Source organism: Pinus tabuliformis, chromosome 1_2 (genome assembly GCF_031772625.1).
Source record: "Pinus tabuliformis cultivar Carrire ecotype Pingquan chromosome 1_2, CPIR1, whole genome shotgun sequence".
Taxonomy (NCBI): domain Eukaryota; kingdom Viridiplantae; phylum Streptophyta; class Pinopsida; order Pinales; family Pinaceae; genus Pinus; species Pinus tabuliformis.
The window spans coordinates 70,689,700-70,706,299 of NC_142298.1; the positions used below are offsets into that span (position 1 = coordinate 70,689,700).

Below are 16,600 nucleotides of genomic sequence, written 5' to 3' on the forward strand. Positions count from 1 at the left end.
AAATGCATAGAATGATGCGGATTTGATGAGGTTGGCTGGGTGGAGCAACAGCTGCTGCACTGCGTGCAAGCTTGGACGGCAGCTGAAGGAAATCGATGCAAGGTTATGGTGGCAGGTGGAGCTTTTGGGAACAGTGTAATAGTCTTGCAGACTTTGGCAGCGTACAAGCAAAGTGGAGCTGCGTGAAGGGTAGAAACGATGGACGCAAGAAAATGCCAACGTAATTTCGAGAATTTCTTCCTGCAAATAAAAATAAATCTTGAGCAGTAAAATAGCGCTAAACCCTCGGAATTCTTCAAAAAACCTACAAACTGGAATGAAAAATCACCCAAAAATGATATGTACATAAAACAAAATTAAAACCCTATATCAGCTAAACAACATTTACAGCTTTTGACTCTTAAAAAGCTAGATTTATCAATGACAGCAGTAATATTATCAAAATTCCAGATTTACTATGAAATAATTCAGAAATTTCTCGTGCAAATCAAAAAAACAAACTTAAATGATAAACCCAGGATCGAAACTGGCTGGGCTCTGCAAAAAAAATGCTTGCAGGTGTTGGCTGGTTCAGCTGAGAACTTCCCCAAACGCCCACTGATTTTCTTCAATAAGGGTTTCCTGCATAGCTCACTTCAACCATCAATAAAGAGAGAAAAACAGTACTAGATCTCAGATGAAATGGAGATACCTGCCATTATTTCAGAAATTCTAATACCATTCAAACCCTAGCAAGTGAACAAGATACCTGTGTTCAACAAGACTCTACAATAAGCTGTTACTAATGGCTGAAAACTAAAATATGCAGAAAATAAAATAGCTCACAGCACTTCCAGAGAGTAACACCAGCAAAATTTCAACCCCAAAGTCTTTCTTTATTCGCACCAGAAAAAGTTTACAAGAGAGCTTCTTCAGCACAAGACTTATAGATCGAATCTCATCTCAAATGACCCCTAGCACCCTATTTAAAGGAAAAGTTCCCAACAGCTAGTTCGAGTGATCCATGTCAAAATGATCTCGATCGTCGATGAGGATCAAGATATGTCTTAATCTCATCCGTCGAATTTTTTAATGCATTAAAAATTGAAATTCTGCATTTATTTACTCAAAAATTTGACTTATTATTATTTTATTATTAGGCTTTTACTTTATTTTATTATTTTATTATTTTTATTTAAATTTTTATTTATTTTTTTATTTTTATTTTTTATTATTTTTTTAAATTTTTATTTTTCAGTTTTTTTTTTTTTAATTTTTAATTTATTTTTAAATGGATCCTCGAACTTAGCCTTTGGAAAAATCACCTAGGACCTAGGACTTAGGACTTATGAGGGGATTAAAACATTTTCTAACCCTCAAGACACTTTACATCATGACTTTTACAACTTTACATCTCAAGGGGGAGAACCCATTTGACATAGACCCTCATAAACCACCTAGTTCTGCAACACAACTATAATCTAGCAAATTAACACACTAGGATTCTCCTAAGATTCTAATGACAAAATCCATTCCGGCTTTGGGGTTAGGCTGAAGGAAAACTCTGCCGATCATGGATCGGTGAGACAAAAAACCTTCCGGAACGTAGATTATCACTAGAAAATTAGGTCCACCTAGGCAATTTACATGCATGACTCATATCTGCTAAGATTATTTACAATTCACACATGCAGACTGGGTTTACAACATAATATGATCAAGTCAATGATCACTGTGGAATGGCACGAACATGTCGATCAAGCGCTATCCCTTTTGCGAAAAAAGGGGGTGTACTGCTATGGGAAGTTGACACGTAGTGGTCAACAGGCTCCATAATAATGCTAATTTTTGCAAGTTGCCAGAATGCGACGGAATGAAAGAAAAATTGTGCAGATGATGAAATATGCCAAGCGAATTCCATCAGATGCCATAAAATCTCCTCAAAACTCCATCGAAACCCCTGATGACATAAAGTTGCTCCACTGACCTGGGCATCCCCTGCCCTGGAAATCCACCCTAGCTATACTATGGAGGAAAACAAAAATGGGGACATTACAGTCCTCCCACCCCAAGTTTTCTTACCCTCGAGCAATCCAAATATGTGGACCAATCTGGTGGCCCAATGCAATTGAGACCCAATGCTTGGCTCCCATATGAACCATTGGGTGATGCTTTGCTCCTGTGTCAACCCACCATGAACGGACTCCTCAATACCCGATCCCAAACCAATCTCTAACTGATCTTGTCATCAACAAATCCTCCTAGATCCTAATGCCACCAAGAACAAGTATCAAGGCTACAAGACTCTTGTTGTGCTATAACTCCAACCATGAATGCTGCTCCATCCCCCACGTACCAACTCATCACCCCTCTCCAATCCAACCCTTGGCATAGACCAAGGTCAATCTCATCACGCTGATGTTGTGCTGAAATATTGATGAGTGGCCAACCCACATCCCGCTGCCAACTGAAGTATGTAATATCTCTTACCTCTAAGGGCTCTTGCAATAGAATGCTACTAACTAAAAATGATATTCCATCAATAGGGTACCTGCTCATGATCTATCGTCAAACCAATACATGGACACCTGTGTAAGAAACAAGTCCATTGGGTTGATATGGGTCCCTTCTCAACCGATGATGCTCTATCTAGTCAATCAACCAAATTTGTCTAAGGAAACCTGCCCCTCTCTATAATAGGCAAAAATGGGCACGATGTGCTACAAACCCTATCTATGTACTCCTAGAGAGGGTTGCTCCCCGAAAGTCTTGCAGCTCTGCCAGCTACCTGTGCATCTACCTGCACCTCATCAGTGGGTCGATGCAAAGATGGATGCACCGCCATCTCCAACAGCTCCTACCGTCTACTAGCCTCTTGCAAAACTGCCCTGTCAATCTCCAACACCTTCTGAGGACAAGTGTTTGCAAATACTGCCTCCCTGGAGGCTTCTTGCACATTTGTCCGCTCCACTCCAATGGCTGGCCCCCATGGGTGACTACTCATCCTCCATCATGGGCTCGACATGAGCCACTAGTTGACTCTCCAAAAATGGCCCATCCCCCACACTGTGTGTATCATCTGTCTCATGCTCCTCTATGTGCTCTCTATGTTGAATCACCACTGGCGACTCATCATCCTCAATGTCTCTCCTAGGGACCACTGACTGCTCATCTTATAAATTTGGCCTGCTGTCAACGACTCTACATGACTCATGCTCCTCGGAGGCGTCCTCGTATGAACCCATGGACTCACCCAAAGAAACATCCTCACCCTGATGGTCAGAAGCAATCTCCATCTACTCTACCTCTGTCATCTCCTCAATGTCACTCAAGCATGAGTGGTCAAGTCCCCAAGGTCCCCTGCAAATGAAGCAAAGTCCCTTCCTCCTCAGCTCGTTCCTACTGCATATCCCCCCCAACCTGAGTAGCTCCTCCCTGGTCAATTGTCGCCTGAACAACCCAATGTTCTACTCAACCAACCTTTCGGCTAGCACATAAGCAGAAGGTGAGACCAACTGTTTTCTCCTCCAGATGGACAACAATCGAGACTGCAACTCTTGGCAAATGGCATCACGACCTATCATACATGATGACAAGATGGTATGCATGTGTGCTATGACTGGGTCAGAATGATGTTTCCTAATGTCGAAGAAGCATTGGAACATCTGCAAGATAAGATCATCATACTCAAGATCAAACATGACTTTGTAAGTCCTAGTCATGGCCATAACTACTAAAATCTCAAGCTTCTTCCCAAGGGTAGAGCCTGCACTGTTGTCGAAGTCTTGCAAAGTTTCTATCAGTAGTCTGAAAACTCCCCTCATAATAGCATCATTGTAAGGAGCTATAGGGGCGGTTAGTCTCATGATGTTACTGATACAAGATGCAACTGGAAGTCTAACCCCTTCACAAGGTTCCTCCAAGAACTTATGTTGTATGAGAGCAAGCATAGCAGGTTTTAGAGCCCAAATTAGTTTCTTCCCTTCTAACTGGCTCATTTTGGAAAGGAGGGCATCTAGTTCATTAAGTTTGAAGAGAACTTTCCATGTGACCCTAATGTTCTTCAAATCTGTCCCAAGTGCAAAGACCTTGTGTCCTATTTCCTGCCCCTTACGCAACTCCTTTGGAGGTTCTTGCTGGAGAAAATTGTGGATCCCCTTTGAGAATAGTTTGTTGTTCTGTGTGGGTTTTTGGTCCAAATTTCAGTCCATTGATGTTCTATTGTGTTGATTTAGGAGGTGTTTTAAGAACTCCATTGTTAAACAATATATATGGAAATAATGGTACTGGTAGCTTAGCTACAATCAGCCAATGATACATGACAATACAAGGTTGTTACAACACCTCCAATGACCCTTACAGAAGTATACTCACTCAATCAAACTTGACACGGCTTAGCAACTATACAAGGCATTAATATGGGCATGCAACCAACTCTACCAATAGCATCAAACCCTAGGACTCAAAAGGGGAATTACATTCAAAGTCATACTTAGCTTAATGTGGTATTGGCATCCATCAGTGAATTTACAAGGCCGGTAAACATATGACAAGATCACTATGTATGCAAGCCTTAATGATTACCAACTTCTGAATGGTTTGCATGCAAGTGACTTTTTGGTGTTTGTTTCTAAATGTATAATACGCCCAAATTGGTCCCAGAAATATATATAATGTTGGTACAAATTGTTGGCATTATGATACAAGTGTTGTCCTTGATGGAAACTCACTCACAGGTCAGTTCAGTTTTGATGAAAGGCAACCCACAATGTAACAGATCCATTCAGATGTAACAGGGCATTGGTACAAAAGAATAGGAAGATGGAACTAAAGTCTACTAATCAAAATGAAGAAGTTGAAGGTAAAGGATGGTGAAAAGTAGTTTAAGATGTATATGCAGGTCCACTTAGTCAAAACAGCGTATACACGCAGGTCCACAGAACAAAAAGCACGTATATGTATACACACACTCCCGCAAGAGGAAAAGCACGTACATGTTGGAAAATCAAGGAATTTCAAGAGTAGAGAATACTAGGGGTCAATACCATGGCATTAGCCCACAATCTTGAGCGGAGTAGCGACTATTTGATCCCACCCAAGAATACCACGGGTCCTAAGTGGTTTTGGTCCGAGGTATTGAGAAAAGCCTAAAACTATATAAGGAGGAAAAAGATTATAAGGCCACAGTGTGCAAGTGAAAGGTTTCCATGGAATACTTCTATCTGAAGTATATTTTATGTTGCAGGGGCTATGTTGGTGATTTGATCTAAAATATTTTGTGCACCTTGAATTCAATGTTGGATTAGGATCATGAGACCTTAAATGACTTATCATTGAATGATCTGATATTGGTTGGGCCAGATCTGATTGTGTATAACTGTTTTATTCTTTGAATGTCATGATCTGGGTTTGTCTGAAGTCTGGAATAGTAGCGAAGTTATGAGTTAATATTTGCAGATCTGTACGTTGGTTCGCTTTGGTGAAGTTGTGTATACACGTCGGTTCGGCTCTTCCAAGTAGCGTATGCAAAAGAAAAGTATGTTGTTCAGAGATGACTGATCTATTTGATCAGTACTGTTGTTTTACTGTTGTCTGTCAATGAAGTCTTCTTAGATCTGAATGTAAAACTGAATGCATAAGGAGTTTGATATCTTATTGATTGATTGTATAAGTGAGAAGGGTGATCTCTGCTACTGCCTGTGTAAGGCTCTGTAAATTGGCAGTAGATGTTCAGTATATTGCTGGTTGGTACAGAGTTGATTCAAAAGTTTTATGTTTCAGTAATTTTGAAGGTATACGCAGGTTTGATTAAAGGAAGTAGTGTATAGACGCAGGTTGGGTTCAATAAAGTAGCGTATACATTATGATGCATGAATTTTGAGGTTGCAACTGGTTCTGAATGATGATGCAGGTTTCTGGGTTCAACACAGTGTTCTGGTGATAGTGATCTGATTATTCATATTAACTGGTTGTTGGTTGATGCAGTTTGAGTTTCAAAGTTTCTGAAAGGTCCAGTATGAAAATTTGATGAAACGAGGCCTTCATGTGTATTGTTGTGTACCAAGAGCATCTAGTCTGAAAATTTATGAAACGTGATCCCTAGAGGAAGAGAGAAGGTCGTAGCCTTCTGTAGGCCGGCACCTACATACTAGTAAACACATTGGCTAATACAAGAGCTAGGGGGTTGTAGCTCCCTTCCAGCAGAAGATGGATAACAAGAGAAGGTTGTAGTCTTCTGCAAGTGGGTGCCTGCATGCTGGTATGAGTCTGCACCAGTACAAGATTGTAAACAAATTTTCTTATTATTAAAAGAAGACAGAGACGACAGCAGTAGGTGCTTTTCACCCACATTGGGTTTCCACCTTAAATCTTGGTGTTCATGTATGTTTCTTATGTGTGATGGTTTATTCTGTTTTTACTGCATTGTTTAATAAGTTACTGATGCAGTGGTTATAGATCAACACATGATAAATTAACTACATCACAAGTTATCTCGGTATGCATTGGTTTCACTAATCACAGTAGCGTGTACACGCTAGTTCACTTCACAGAAGTAGCATATATAAATCTGTTTAGGAAATGAAAAATTATTGATCTGATAACACTGATTCACCCCACACCCCCCCTCTCAGTATTATTTCCAACACAAATTTATGTGGAAATAAAGATGATCATGAACGACCTTTGTAATGAAATTATACGGTGAACAACAAGAGTAGAGGAAACCTGGTTACAAGTAGTCTGATCAGCAAAGATAATTGAATGCCTTCAGCTTCTTCCAATTCTAGTTCACATTCGCACAGGTTATGGTAGATTATTATGCGGCACAGCGAGCTGATATAGTTCCATCCTTCTGGAACTCGTCCCTCAGCTCCTGAAATATATGCTAACACGCCTAGCAAACAAAACTACAAAGGACCATTGTTAAGCTGACGGGGATACGACCATGTCGTGTTTCAATTCGGCCCTTCAATAGAATTTGTCCTTGGCACCAAACTTGTTCCTGGCACTTGGAAATTTCTGAGCATAAATCAGATCTGGGATTTTAATTCGAGTAGCTCAAACATGTTTGGCCTTTGGATCACTATTGACACTTAAATTAATATGGCCCTTTACTCTGTATAAACCTAGCCTCTAATTTCTGGAAATCCTTGTGGAACTTGGGCATAAACCCTTGATACAGATATGAACACAACCACCATCGATTTATCATGTAAATTCGGCTTCTAATGGCTGCTCCATATCGAAATTAACTGCCAAAATTGGTCTTCAATCGGCGCAGAAATACAGGGCTCTCTGCCTTGCATATGGTGATAACCAAACTCAAAAAAGAAAACAAGTTCTCGACTTCCTTCAATGACAAACTGTGGTCATCGTAATGCAAATCATCCTGCACTGGGAAATTTTGAAGTGGTTCCACTGTTCCAAAAAAGGTAATTCGGCCCTAAGAAATTACGTGCCAATGATTCTGACAAATGCTCAGTGACCAATTCGGTCCTCTTGATTTCTTGTTGAGAGCTTGTGTACACTCACAGTTCTGATCACCCAACGTCCTCTGAACATTCTAAAACCATTGGCTTCTCAATATTCCACCGTGTACCGACTGTGTCCTTCTCTACAAAATTTCTCCTTAAATGCCTTCATTCTCTCAATGCTCAAAATGCACAATCTCCAACCAATTTGAACGCCCAATGCTACTCAGGTATACCATTTGGCCCTCAATTAAGCCGCTACAGGGAGATACGGTGGCTCAATAGGAAGTTCGTCTCTCTGTTTCAGAACACCTCTCATATTCAATTTTTGCAACCGTCCCTTACTAAGCAGTGGAGTGTGACGCTAAAATAATTCAATACCGCCCAAGGATTTTGAAAAAAAACATCACGGCCCACTATACAATAACATGCCACAACTTCATGAAACTTATAAATAAATTTTGTCCCGTAATAATTTATTCACTTTAATAATACTCCATCTTTTATTTAAATCCACGACTCTTACAACTTTGGCGCTTTGCAAAAAGAAAACAAATTTTGATATATGTGGGCCACTTGCAATAGACAATATGTTGCACACTCGTGAAATGGGATGGCCAAAACAATTTTTTCCCAGAACTGTCGAAATAAGCAAGCAAGTTAAAAAAAATCGACACTTTGCGGAGTCACTGCAAATAATCCCGAAACCCTCAATCTTCTTTTAAAATACCCTCAGGTTGTGCCAAGACCAAGGCTCTAATACCACTGTAATGTCCCAAATGAAAAAAAATTGGAACAAACCCTTACATAAAATTTTCACTCATAAATAGAAGATTGCCATGTAAAATTTAACAACATAGAACACGCAAACAATGATGATGAGCAAAAGGAAATCTAAGCTTTATTAAATTAACCAAAAATAAGAGTACATAGCAATATGAAATAGCTGGTAATAGCTAAGAAACTCAAACAACTACTGCAAACTAGATCTGGCCTCAAAATTTGTCTGCTATAGCACTAGGTCTGGCCTCGCAAAATAAAACTGCAAACAATAAGAGCTCTTGTGAACTCTAAATTGAATTCACCAAGAGAGATGGGTACTCGCCCAATCTCATTGAATCACTCGAAGGTTTCCCTCCTGGGGCTATCAGTGGAGTAGAGAACCAGGTTCTCAACCTCATACCATAAATAATATCAAATCTAAGATGTCTCCACATGACCTCCTTTACCTCTTTTATAGATCTGATGGATAGATCTCCGAGCCTCTAGAAGAATCTTATTTTCTTATTTTATTATTATTCTAGAAGATCCTGCATTGACATTATCTTAAGTGACTTTTTAATTTAATTTTATTTCACTTAAATCACTTTTCGCCCATTTCCTCTAATTAATTATTTTTCCTTAATTAAATGACTAATTAAAGTCATTTTTAATTAAATCTCTCACCATACTCCCTTTGGCCACTAGAAGTCACTTCTAAGCATCCCATCCTGTAGATCTCCTCGTTCCAGTTTCAATGAGCTATTACACTGAGGTGTTCCATCAATTAATCTCCCCAGAACGCCACCTCGAGCATAATTAATAAAGCTAGGATCCACAATAATGCTAATTTTTGCAAGTTGCCGGAATGCGACGGAACAAAAGGAAAACTTTGTGGATGATGAAATATGCCAAGAAAATGCCATCAAATCCCATAAATCTCCTCAAAACTCCATTGGAACCCTTGATGACATAAACCTACTCCACTGACCTGGGTATCCCCTGCCCTGGAAATCCACCCTCGCTGTAGTATGGAGGCAAACAAAAATGGGGACATTACATGTAGTCAGTTCCAGAGTGACATTTGCAAACTAGATGTAGTCAGATGTTGAGGGGCGCAGAGTAGTGGTTATAGCCGTGCAGGCGGCACAGTGCAGAGTCAACAACGACGCATATTTCCTAGTAAACATTGTAGAAGCTAGTAGCAATCAGAGACTCAGAAGATAGTTGCAGCATAGAGACACTGTTGATTCAGATACTTCTCAGTTGTAGCAGCAACAACAACAGTAAGAGGGAGTGTTAGTTGGGTTGCAGTGCAGATGCAGAGTTGGCAGTAGTACAGGTTGTATAGTGCAGTGTCAGCAGCGACACAAATGCAACACAGTTCAGCTACATCCAATAGCAGATGAAGCAATTAGCACGGTGGTTGATCGACAGTGGGAAGCAACAATTGTCAGACATCAACAGCGTGTATGGAAAATGATACAGAGACAGGGTGTTGTAGCAGTGCAGCCCTAAAACACGTTCCTCGGTAAGAGAGAGTGTTAATTTTTGTAACATTGGATGGTGTTCTAGTCTCAAATTTTATGGAAAGGCTAAAACACATGAGTTCTTCAAAACCCAGAAATCGTTTTTGGAAATTCCACATAGATATATCTCAATTAAATTAATTAGCTGATAATTAATTATTCCCTGTTATGCTCTTAACCTGAAAAAAGATACCCAAATACAGAATATGCGAAGAAAGATACCCAGAACATAGAATAGTGAGAGACAACAGCAAATATTTTATTATTCAGAAAGCAATGTTCATTGGCCTCTTCGAGGGGCAACCTCCAATAGAGCAGAGCTCAATTCAAAAATAAGACACGATGCCCCTCGCAGGGAGTCTCTATCCTTTATATATGACTCATACATGCAATACCATGGATTAATACCATGGGTTTTATTAATACCATCTATCTAATACTACGGCCCATTTGCAACTAACTGTGGTCCCGTCATTAATTGCGGGTTAACCACTTACAATTATTAATATGGGCTTTATTGACTCTTGACTATGACTCGATCCCATTACATAAATAAGGGGGTTAGGGTGGGACCCTAACATGCCCTCCCCCTTAAGACTAGCCTTGTCCTCAAGGCTGAAGCTGCGGAAACTGCTGAAGAATAGTGGCTGGTTCCCAAGTTGCATCTTCCGAAGAGGTGTCTTTCCACTTGACGAGGACTTCCCTAATCATGCGGCCCCGCAGGTGCCTGTCTCGTGTGTCTAGGACCTGTTCAAGTTGGAGCCAGATTGACCCTTCTTCGTCCAATTCAGGTAGACTGGTTTGAATTATGCAATTGTTCCCAATCACTTTTTTGAGGCATGATACATGGAAAACTGGATGGATTTTTGCAGTAGGTGGCAAAGCCAACTTGTAAGCCACTTCTCCAATGCGCTGAAGTACTTGATATGGTCAGTAGAATTTTGGAGATAGTTTCTGACAACCCTTGTCTTTGAGTGATGTTTGCTTATATGGTTGCAGCCTCAAAAAGACCTGATCCCCTTCTTGAAATTGGCGCTCTGAGCGACGCTGGTCTACCTGTTGCTTCATGCAGTTTTGAGCTTGATGAAGATTCTCTCTAAGATGGGCAAGCATGGTTGCGTGGTGTTGTAGGAGTTGATCCACTGCTTGTACTTTCAGCACCCCTTGATATAAGAAGTAGGGGAAGGAGGGAGTTGACCATATACTGCTTCATAGGGAGTCATTTGGGTGGTGGCATGATAGTTGTGTTATACCAACATTCAGCCCAAGGTAACCACTGTACCCAAAGATGTTGCTTTTCTGAAGTGAAACATCTAATGTAGCTTTCTAGACATTTGTTGACGGCTTCAGTTTGACCATCCGTTTGTGGATGATAGGAAGTACTGAGTTTTAGTTGAGTGCCTTGTAGCCTGAAGAGTTCCTGCCAAAAATTACTGGTGAAGATCGGGTCGCGATCGGACACAATAGAAGTGGGCATGCCATGCAATTTGAAGATCTGATCCATGAAAGATTGAGCGACCAAAGTCGATGTAAACGGGTGAGGTAGGGCGCAGAAATGAGCATACTTCGAAAGTCTGTCCACAACCACCATGATGACTGACTTGTTTCCTGACTTTGGAAGACCTGTAATGAAATCCATAGAAACCTCCGTCCATATTGATGTCGGGATGGGCAATGGTTGTAATGTGCCTGGTGTGTTGATGGTCTCCCCTTTGTGGCGTTGACAGACATCGCATTCTGCTATGAAAGTAAGGATGTCCTTTTTCATGCCTGTCCAAAAAAATGATCTTCTGGTGCGAGCATACGTCTTCTGAAACCCTGAATGTCCTGCAATGGGGGATGAGTGCAATTCTGCCAAAATGTGACTTTTGAGGGTGGATGTTGGTGATATTACGACTCTATCCCTGTAGCGAAGAATCTCATCCTGCCACGAGTAGCCCTTGGTGGAATTTGGATCCGCCTGTAATTGAGAAATGAGTTGGGAGAGCCCGGGATGTGAAAACCATTCCCTGCGAGCCTCTTCAATCCATTCTGGAAGGGGAGGGAAATTGCTAGCAGAGTAATTTCCTCCTCAAATTGGCGAGATAATGCATATGCCACACTATTGTCTTGCCCTTTCTTGTAAATGATCTCATAATCATATCCCAGCATTTTGGCGAGCCATTTATTTTGTTGTGGGGGGGATAGGCGTTGCTCCAAAAAATATTTAAGATTGTGATGGTCTGTGCGGATTTGGAAACGTCGCCCCAATAAGTAAGGTCGCCAGGTCTCTACTGCATGTAAGATGGCCATCATTTCCTTCTTGTAGGTAGATTGGCCCAAATTCTTCCCACTTAGTTGTTGGCTTGTGAAGGCCAAAGGTCACCCTTCCTGCATTAAGACCGCCCCAATACCCGTACCCGAAGCATCACATTCAATGACAAAAGATTTGGTGAAGTTAGGTAGTGCTAAGACTGGAGTGGAACACATGGCATTTTTGAGAGCTATAAATGTCTGTTGTGCGTCCTCATTCCAGAAGAATGAATTTTTCTTCAGGAGTTGAGTGAGGGGCTTCGCTATGTGACCAGAATTGCGGACAAATTTACGATAATAGCCTGTGAGACCCAAAAATCCTCTCAAGCTCTTCAAGGTCTTAGGTTGAGGCCAATCTTGCATTGCCTGGATCTTTTTGGGGTCCACCTTGACACCTTCACGCCCCACAATGTGGCCCAAATACTCAACTTCTTCCATGCCAAACGAACAGTTGGACATCTTCACAAATAATTTATGCTTGCGGAGCAGTTGCAAGAGTAGATCTACATGCTGAAGATGTGTGGCCCAAGTGCAACTACAGATGAGGATGTCATCGAAGAAGACAAGGACAAATTTCCTGAGATATGGTTTGAGTAGGTGGTTCATAAGGCTTTGAAAAGTAGAGGGGGCATTACAAAGACCAAATGGCATGACAAGGAACTCATAATGGCCTTCATGAGTTCTGAAAGCAGTCTTTGGAATGTCGACTTCCTTCATGCGAATTTGGGGTAGCCCGAGCGAAGATCCAGCTTAGTGAAGAATTGAGCCCCATTGAGTTCATCCAGCAAATCGTCAACCACCGGGATGGGAAATTTATCTTTGGCTATCAACTTATTGAGGGCCCTGAAGTCTGGACACATCCGCCACTCCCCATCTTTCTTGAGCACCATGACCATCGGTGATGAACAAGGACTAACGCTGGGACGAATGACACTTGCTTCCAAAAGTTCCTTGATTATTTTTTCTATTTCATTCTTTTGGGTGAACAGATATCTGTATGGGCGCACATTTGGGGGTTGGGCCCCTGGAACCAAGGTGATGCTATGATCATGTTCCCTTCTCGAGGGTGGAAGCTCATGAGGCTTGCCAAAGACTGGCAGATGGTTATTTAAAATCTGTTGCATCTCAGGATGAATTGGCAGAGACTTGGTTTCGACTCCCTGGATGGCATTAAATTGAGCTATAACTCCATGACGGCCCTTTTTTAGCAATTTTCCATCCTATGCGCGCTGATGATAGAGGGAGCTCCTGCCTGGAGTCCACGGAGGGTATGTGTGGAGTTGTTCCGCTTAAAACTCATATATAACTCCTGGAAATCCATTGTGATTGGCCCAAGAGTGCGAAGCCATTCAACACCGAGGATAATGTCGCACCCTCCCATGTGTATGGCAAACATGTGGGTTTTCAACTGATAATCCCCCGTTTGAAGTTTGACATTTTCACAGCGGCCTTCACATTTCATTGTGCCCCCATCCGCAATTTGGGCTTGGAAGTTAGAAACTACTCGTACAAAACAATGCACTGCTTCCACGACTTTTTGATGGATGAAATTATGTGTACTTCCACTATCAATCAAGACTACTACTGGGCGATGTTTAATAAAACCTCTAATTTTGAGAGTTTGAGGTGAAGAAATCCCTACCAAAGCATGCAGCGAAATAACTGGTTCATCAAGGACATTGTCCTTTTGGTTGTCCTCTTCTACCGCCTCATGTTCCTCCAGTGGTGGATCTTCCTCCGATGAGCTGTAATCAGTGGCATATATTTGAAAAAATTTGGGCTCCTTGCATTTATGACCTGGGGAGTATTTTTCATCATAGTAGTAACATAATCCTTGCTTTCTTCTTTCGGCCATTTCTGTAGGTGACACCTTTTGAACCTTAAGTGTTTGAGACGTGCTGTGAGCCTGTGGGGGGCGACCCTTAGCGGTGAAATTTGGGCGACTGTACTGGGCTGCTAACGCACGTTCCACGTTACGAGCTACCTTACAAGCCTCCGTCCATGTGGGAGGGTGGTGCAGTAAGACGTGGGCTTTTATGGCTTCTTTAAGACCGTTGATAAAACATTCCATGTAGAACACATCTGAGAGACCCCTAGTGCAGAAGGCTAAGGCTTCAAAGGCTGTAATATATTCATCCATTGTGCCAGTCTGTCGGAGCTTAGTAAGACGACCCAAAAAAGAAGATTCTGGGTCAAAGCGTTCTGTAACAGCTTTTTTGAAGGAGTTCCAAGTCCTAAAAGGTCCATTGCACATTGATGCCATTCCCACCATTGCCACCTTTCATTGTCCAAGTACATGCTCCCCACCATAAGCTCAGTCTCATTATCTTAGATGTTATTTAGATTGAAATACTGCTCCATTTGTGCTATCCATGCTGCCGGGTGAGAACCATCAAATTTATGCATATCCAACTTGGGAGGTCGCGGACGGGATTGTTGGTGGGGGCCCTCGAGGTGAAGAGAGTGGCTAGACTCACCCTCACTGTGTCGATTGCCAATATATGCCTCCTCATGGGCTTCCTCCTTGCCCGTCGGAATTATGCTCGGGATCATGCTATTTAGTCGGTCAAGCTGAATTTGGAGGGATTGCAAGGATTCTTCAAGTTTGTCCATCCTTTCATTGGCCATTGCTTGAGCTCTAGTTTCTACCATGCACCGACCTGATGTTATTGAAAATTGGGACCGCCCAAAAAAAATTATTTTCACTAAGAATTGAATGGTACCACCGTGCTCAGCTCGTCGTCCTGATTCTGATGGGCTAGATCACCAATAAGCGCCCCGGTTTTTTTTTTTTTTTTCTCCTCTGAAAACTCCTAACGGAGTTTTACTCCTTCCTTATGAATACTGCAGTCCCCAAATCCTCAAAATGTCAATGCTACCAAAAGTCCTGCGAAAATCATGCCCCGGTATAGGAACCCCACACAGCTACTCAGATCAGGTGGATCTGAGAGATCTGAATGGCGGATCGGATAGCTCTGAGCGGCGAAACAAATTGTTGCTCCGGATCTGATGGATCTAATAGATTGGAATGGCTGGTCTACTAACTCGGAACTGCGGGACTGATGTTTGCTGCTGCTGCACCCCTTTGCACGAGCGGATCTGGCAGAGATGATGCGTGATCCCAAGATAGAAAAGGGAACTATGGTCTCGAGGAGTGTCAAGTGCTACAGATCACAATATACATAAGGGTCTGACAGTAGTACTCGGCCCAATGTTTCAGGGCTCTAACTGAGGATCAACCGTACCCTTAGTCGTACAACCCGACTACCCTATCGTATGGGCGAGTCATCTCTCCGAGTGCTGTTCTCGGTGTACTGTAGCAGCAAGACGGCCGACGGTTTATCTATGGCGAGGTTGCAGAAGAGCTAAGGGGCTTCCGATATACCCAGAAGGTACTTGGAAGACAGTCCGTACGCGATTCTGTCTAATGCGCTACTACTCGAAGGGGTACCCACAGGGGTTACAAGGGAGTCCAACAAGCGTGACCACCTCTTGTATTTCCTGCGTGCATGCCTCCCCAAATCCGCAAGTTTATGCGTTCAACGACAAATCTCGTGGTTTAAAGATGCCGGAACACGTCTCTAGCCAAAAAAAAAAAATTCTAAGAAATGGAGATCCCACCAGCCCTGGAAAGTGCTCTGATACCACTTGTTATGCTCTTACCCTGCAAAAAGATACCCAAATACAGAATATGCGAAGAAAGATACCCAGAACATAGAATAGTGAGAGACAACAGCAAATATTTTATTATTCAGAAAGCAATGTTCACTGGCCTCTTCGAGGGGGCAACCTCCAATAGAACAGAGCTCGATTCAAAAATAAGACACAATGCCCCTTGCAGGGAGTCTCTATCCTTTATATATGACTCATACATGCAATACCATGGGTTTTATTAATACCATCTATCTAATACTACGGCCCATTTGCAACTCACTGTGGTCCCGTCATTAATTGCGGGTTAACCACTTACAATTATTAACATGGGCTTTATTGACTCTTGACTATGACTCGATCCCATTACATAAATAAGGGGGTTAGGGTGGGACCCTAACATTTCCTAAGTCTAACTTAGGAAAGTATTAATTAATAGGAATTAATTGAGAAATGTGAGAATTCTCTAGAAACTCAGATGGATCAACTTAGAGATGATCTAAGTCATTGATGAGAATTTAATCATGGTCGTTGGTTCCCCAACCAGAGATTATAAGAGGAGTTCGATGGGGTAGATGGAAGACATACAGTGCAGATACTCAGTGATCTATGTAGATCGATTTTCTAGTAGCAAGGCAATTCAACGGGAGGATTCAAGCCAGAGATTGAGTAGCAGGTGGCAGAGGAGTAAGGCAATATTCTGGTGGGGGGTTTCAATGCCCAAAGAGTCAGATTGAGGCAAAGCGATTCAACGGGAGGATTCGAGCCAGAGATTGAGTAGCAATTGGTAGAGTAAGGCAATATTCTGGTGGGGGGTTTCAATGCACAAAGAGTCAGATTGAGGGAGAGCGATTTTTCCCAGAGGGACTGCACAAGGACTGCAAAGGTAGCAACAATAGAGCAATTTGATCTAGCTTG

The 16,600-nt window shown here is 42.0% G+C and overlaps 1 protein-coding gene across 2 annotated transcripts in view; it reads right to left on the bottom strand.

Moving 5' to 3' along the window:
- The window catches only part of LOC149204470 (putative B3 domain-containing protein Os03g0621600), a 187,730-nt gene that overhangs the window by 109,100 nt on the left and 62,030 nt on the right, over positions 1–16,600 (bottom strand). The window contains exon 1 of one of the 2 annotated variants that reach the window (XR_016251779.1): positions 6,706–8,061. The exons of the other annotated variant lie outside the window; for it this stretch is intronic. The gene's annotated coding sequence lies outside the window, so the exon portion shown is untranslated. Of the gene's footprint in view, positions 1–6,705; positions 8,062–16,600 lie in introns of those variants that run through there. 2 annotated transcript variants of the gene reach the window in all.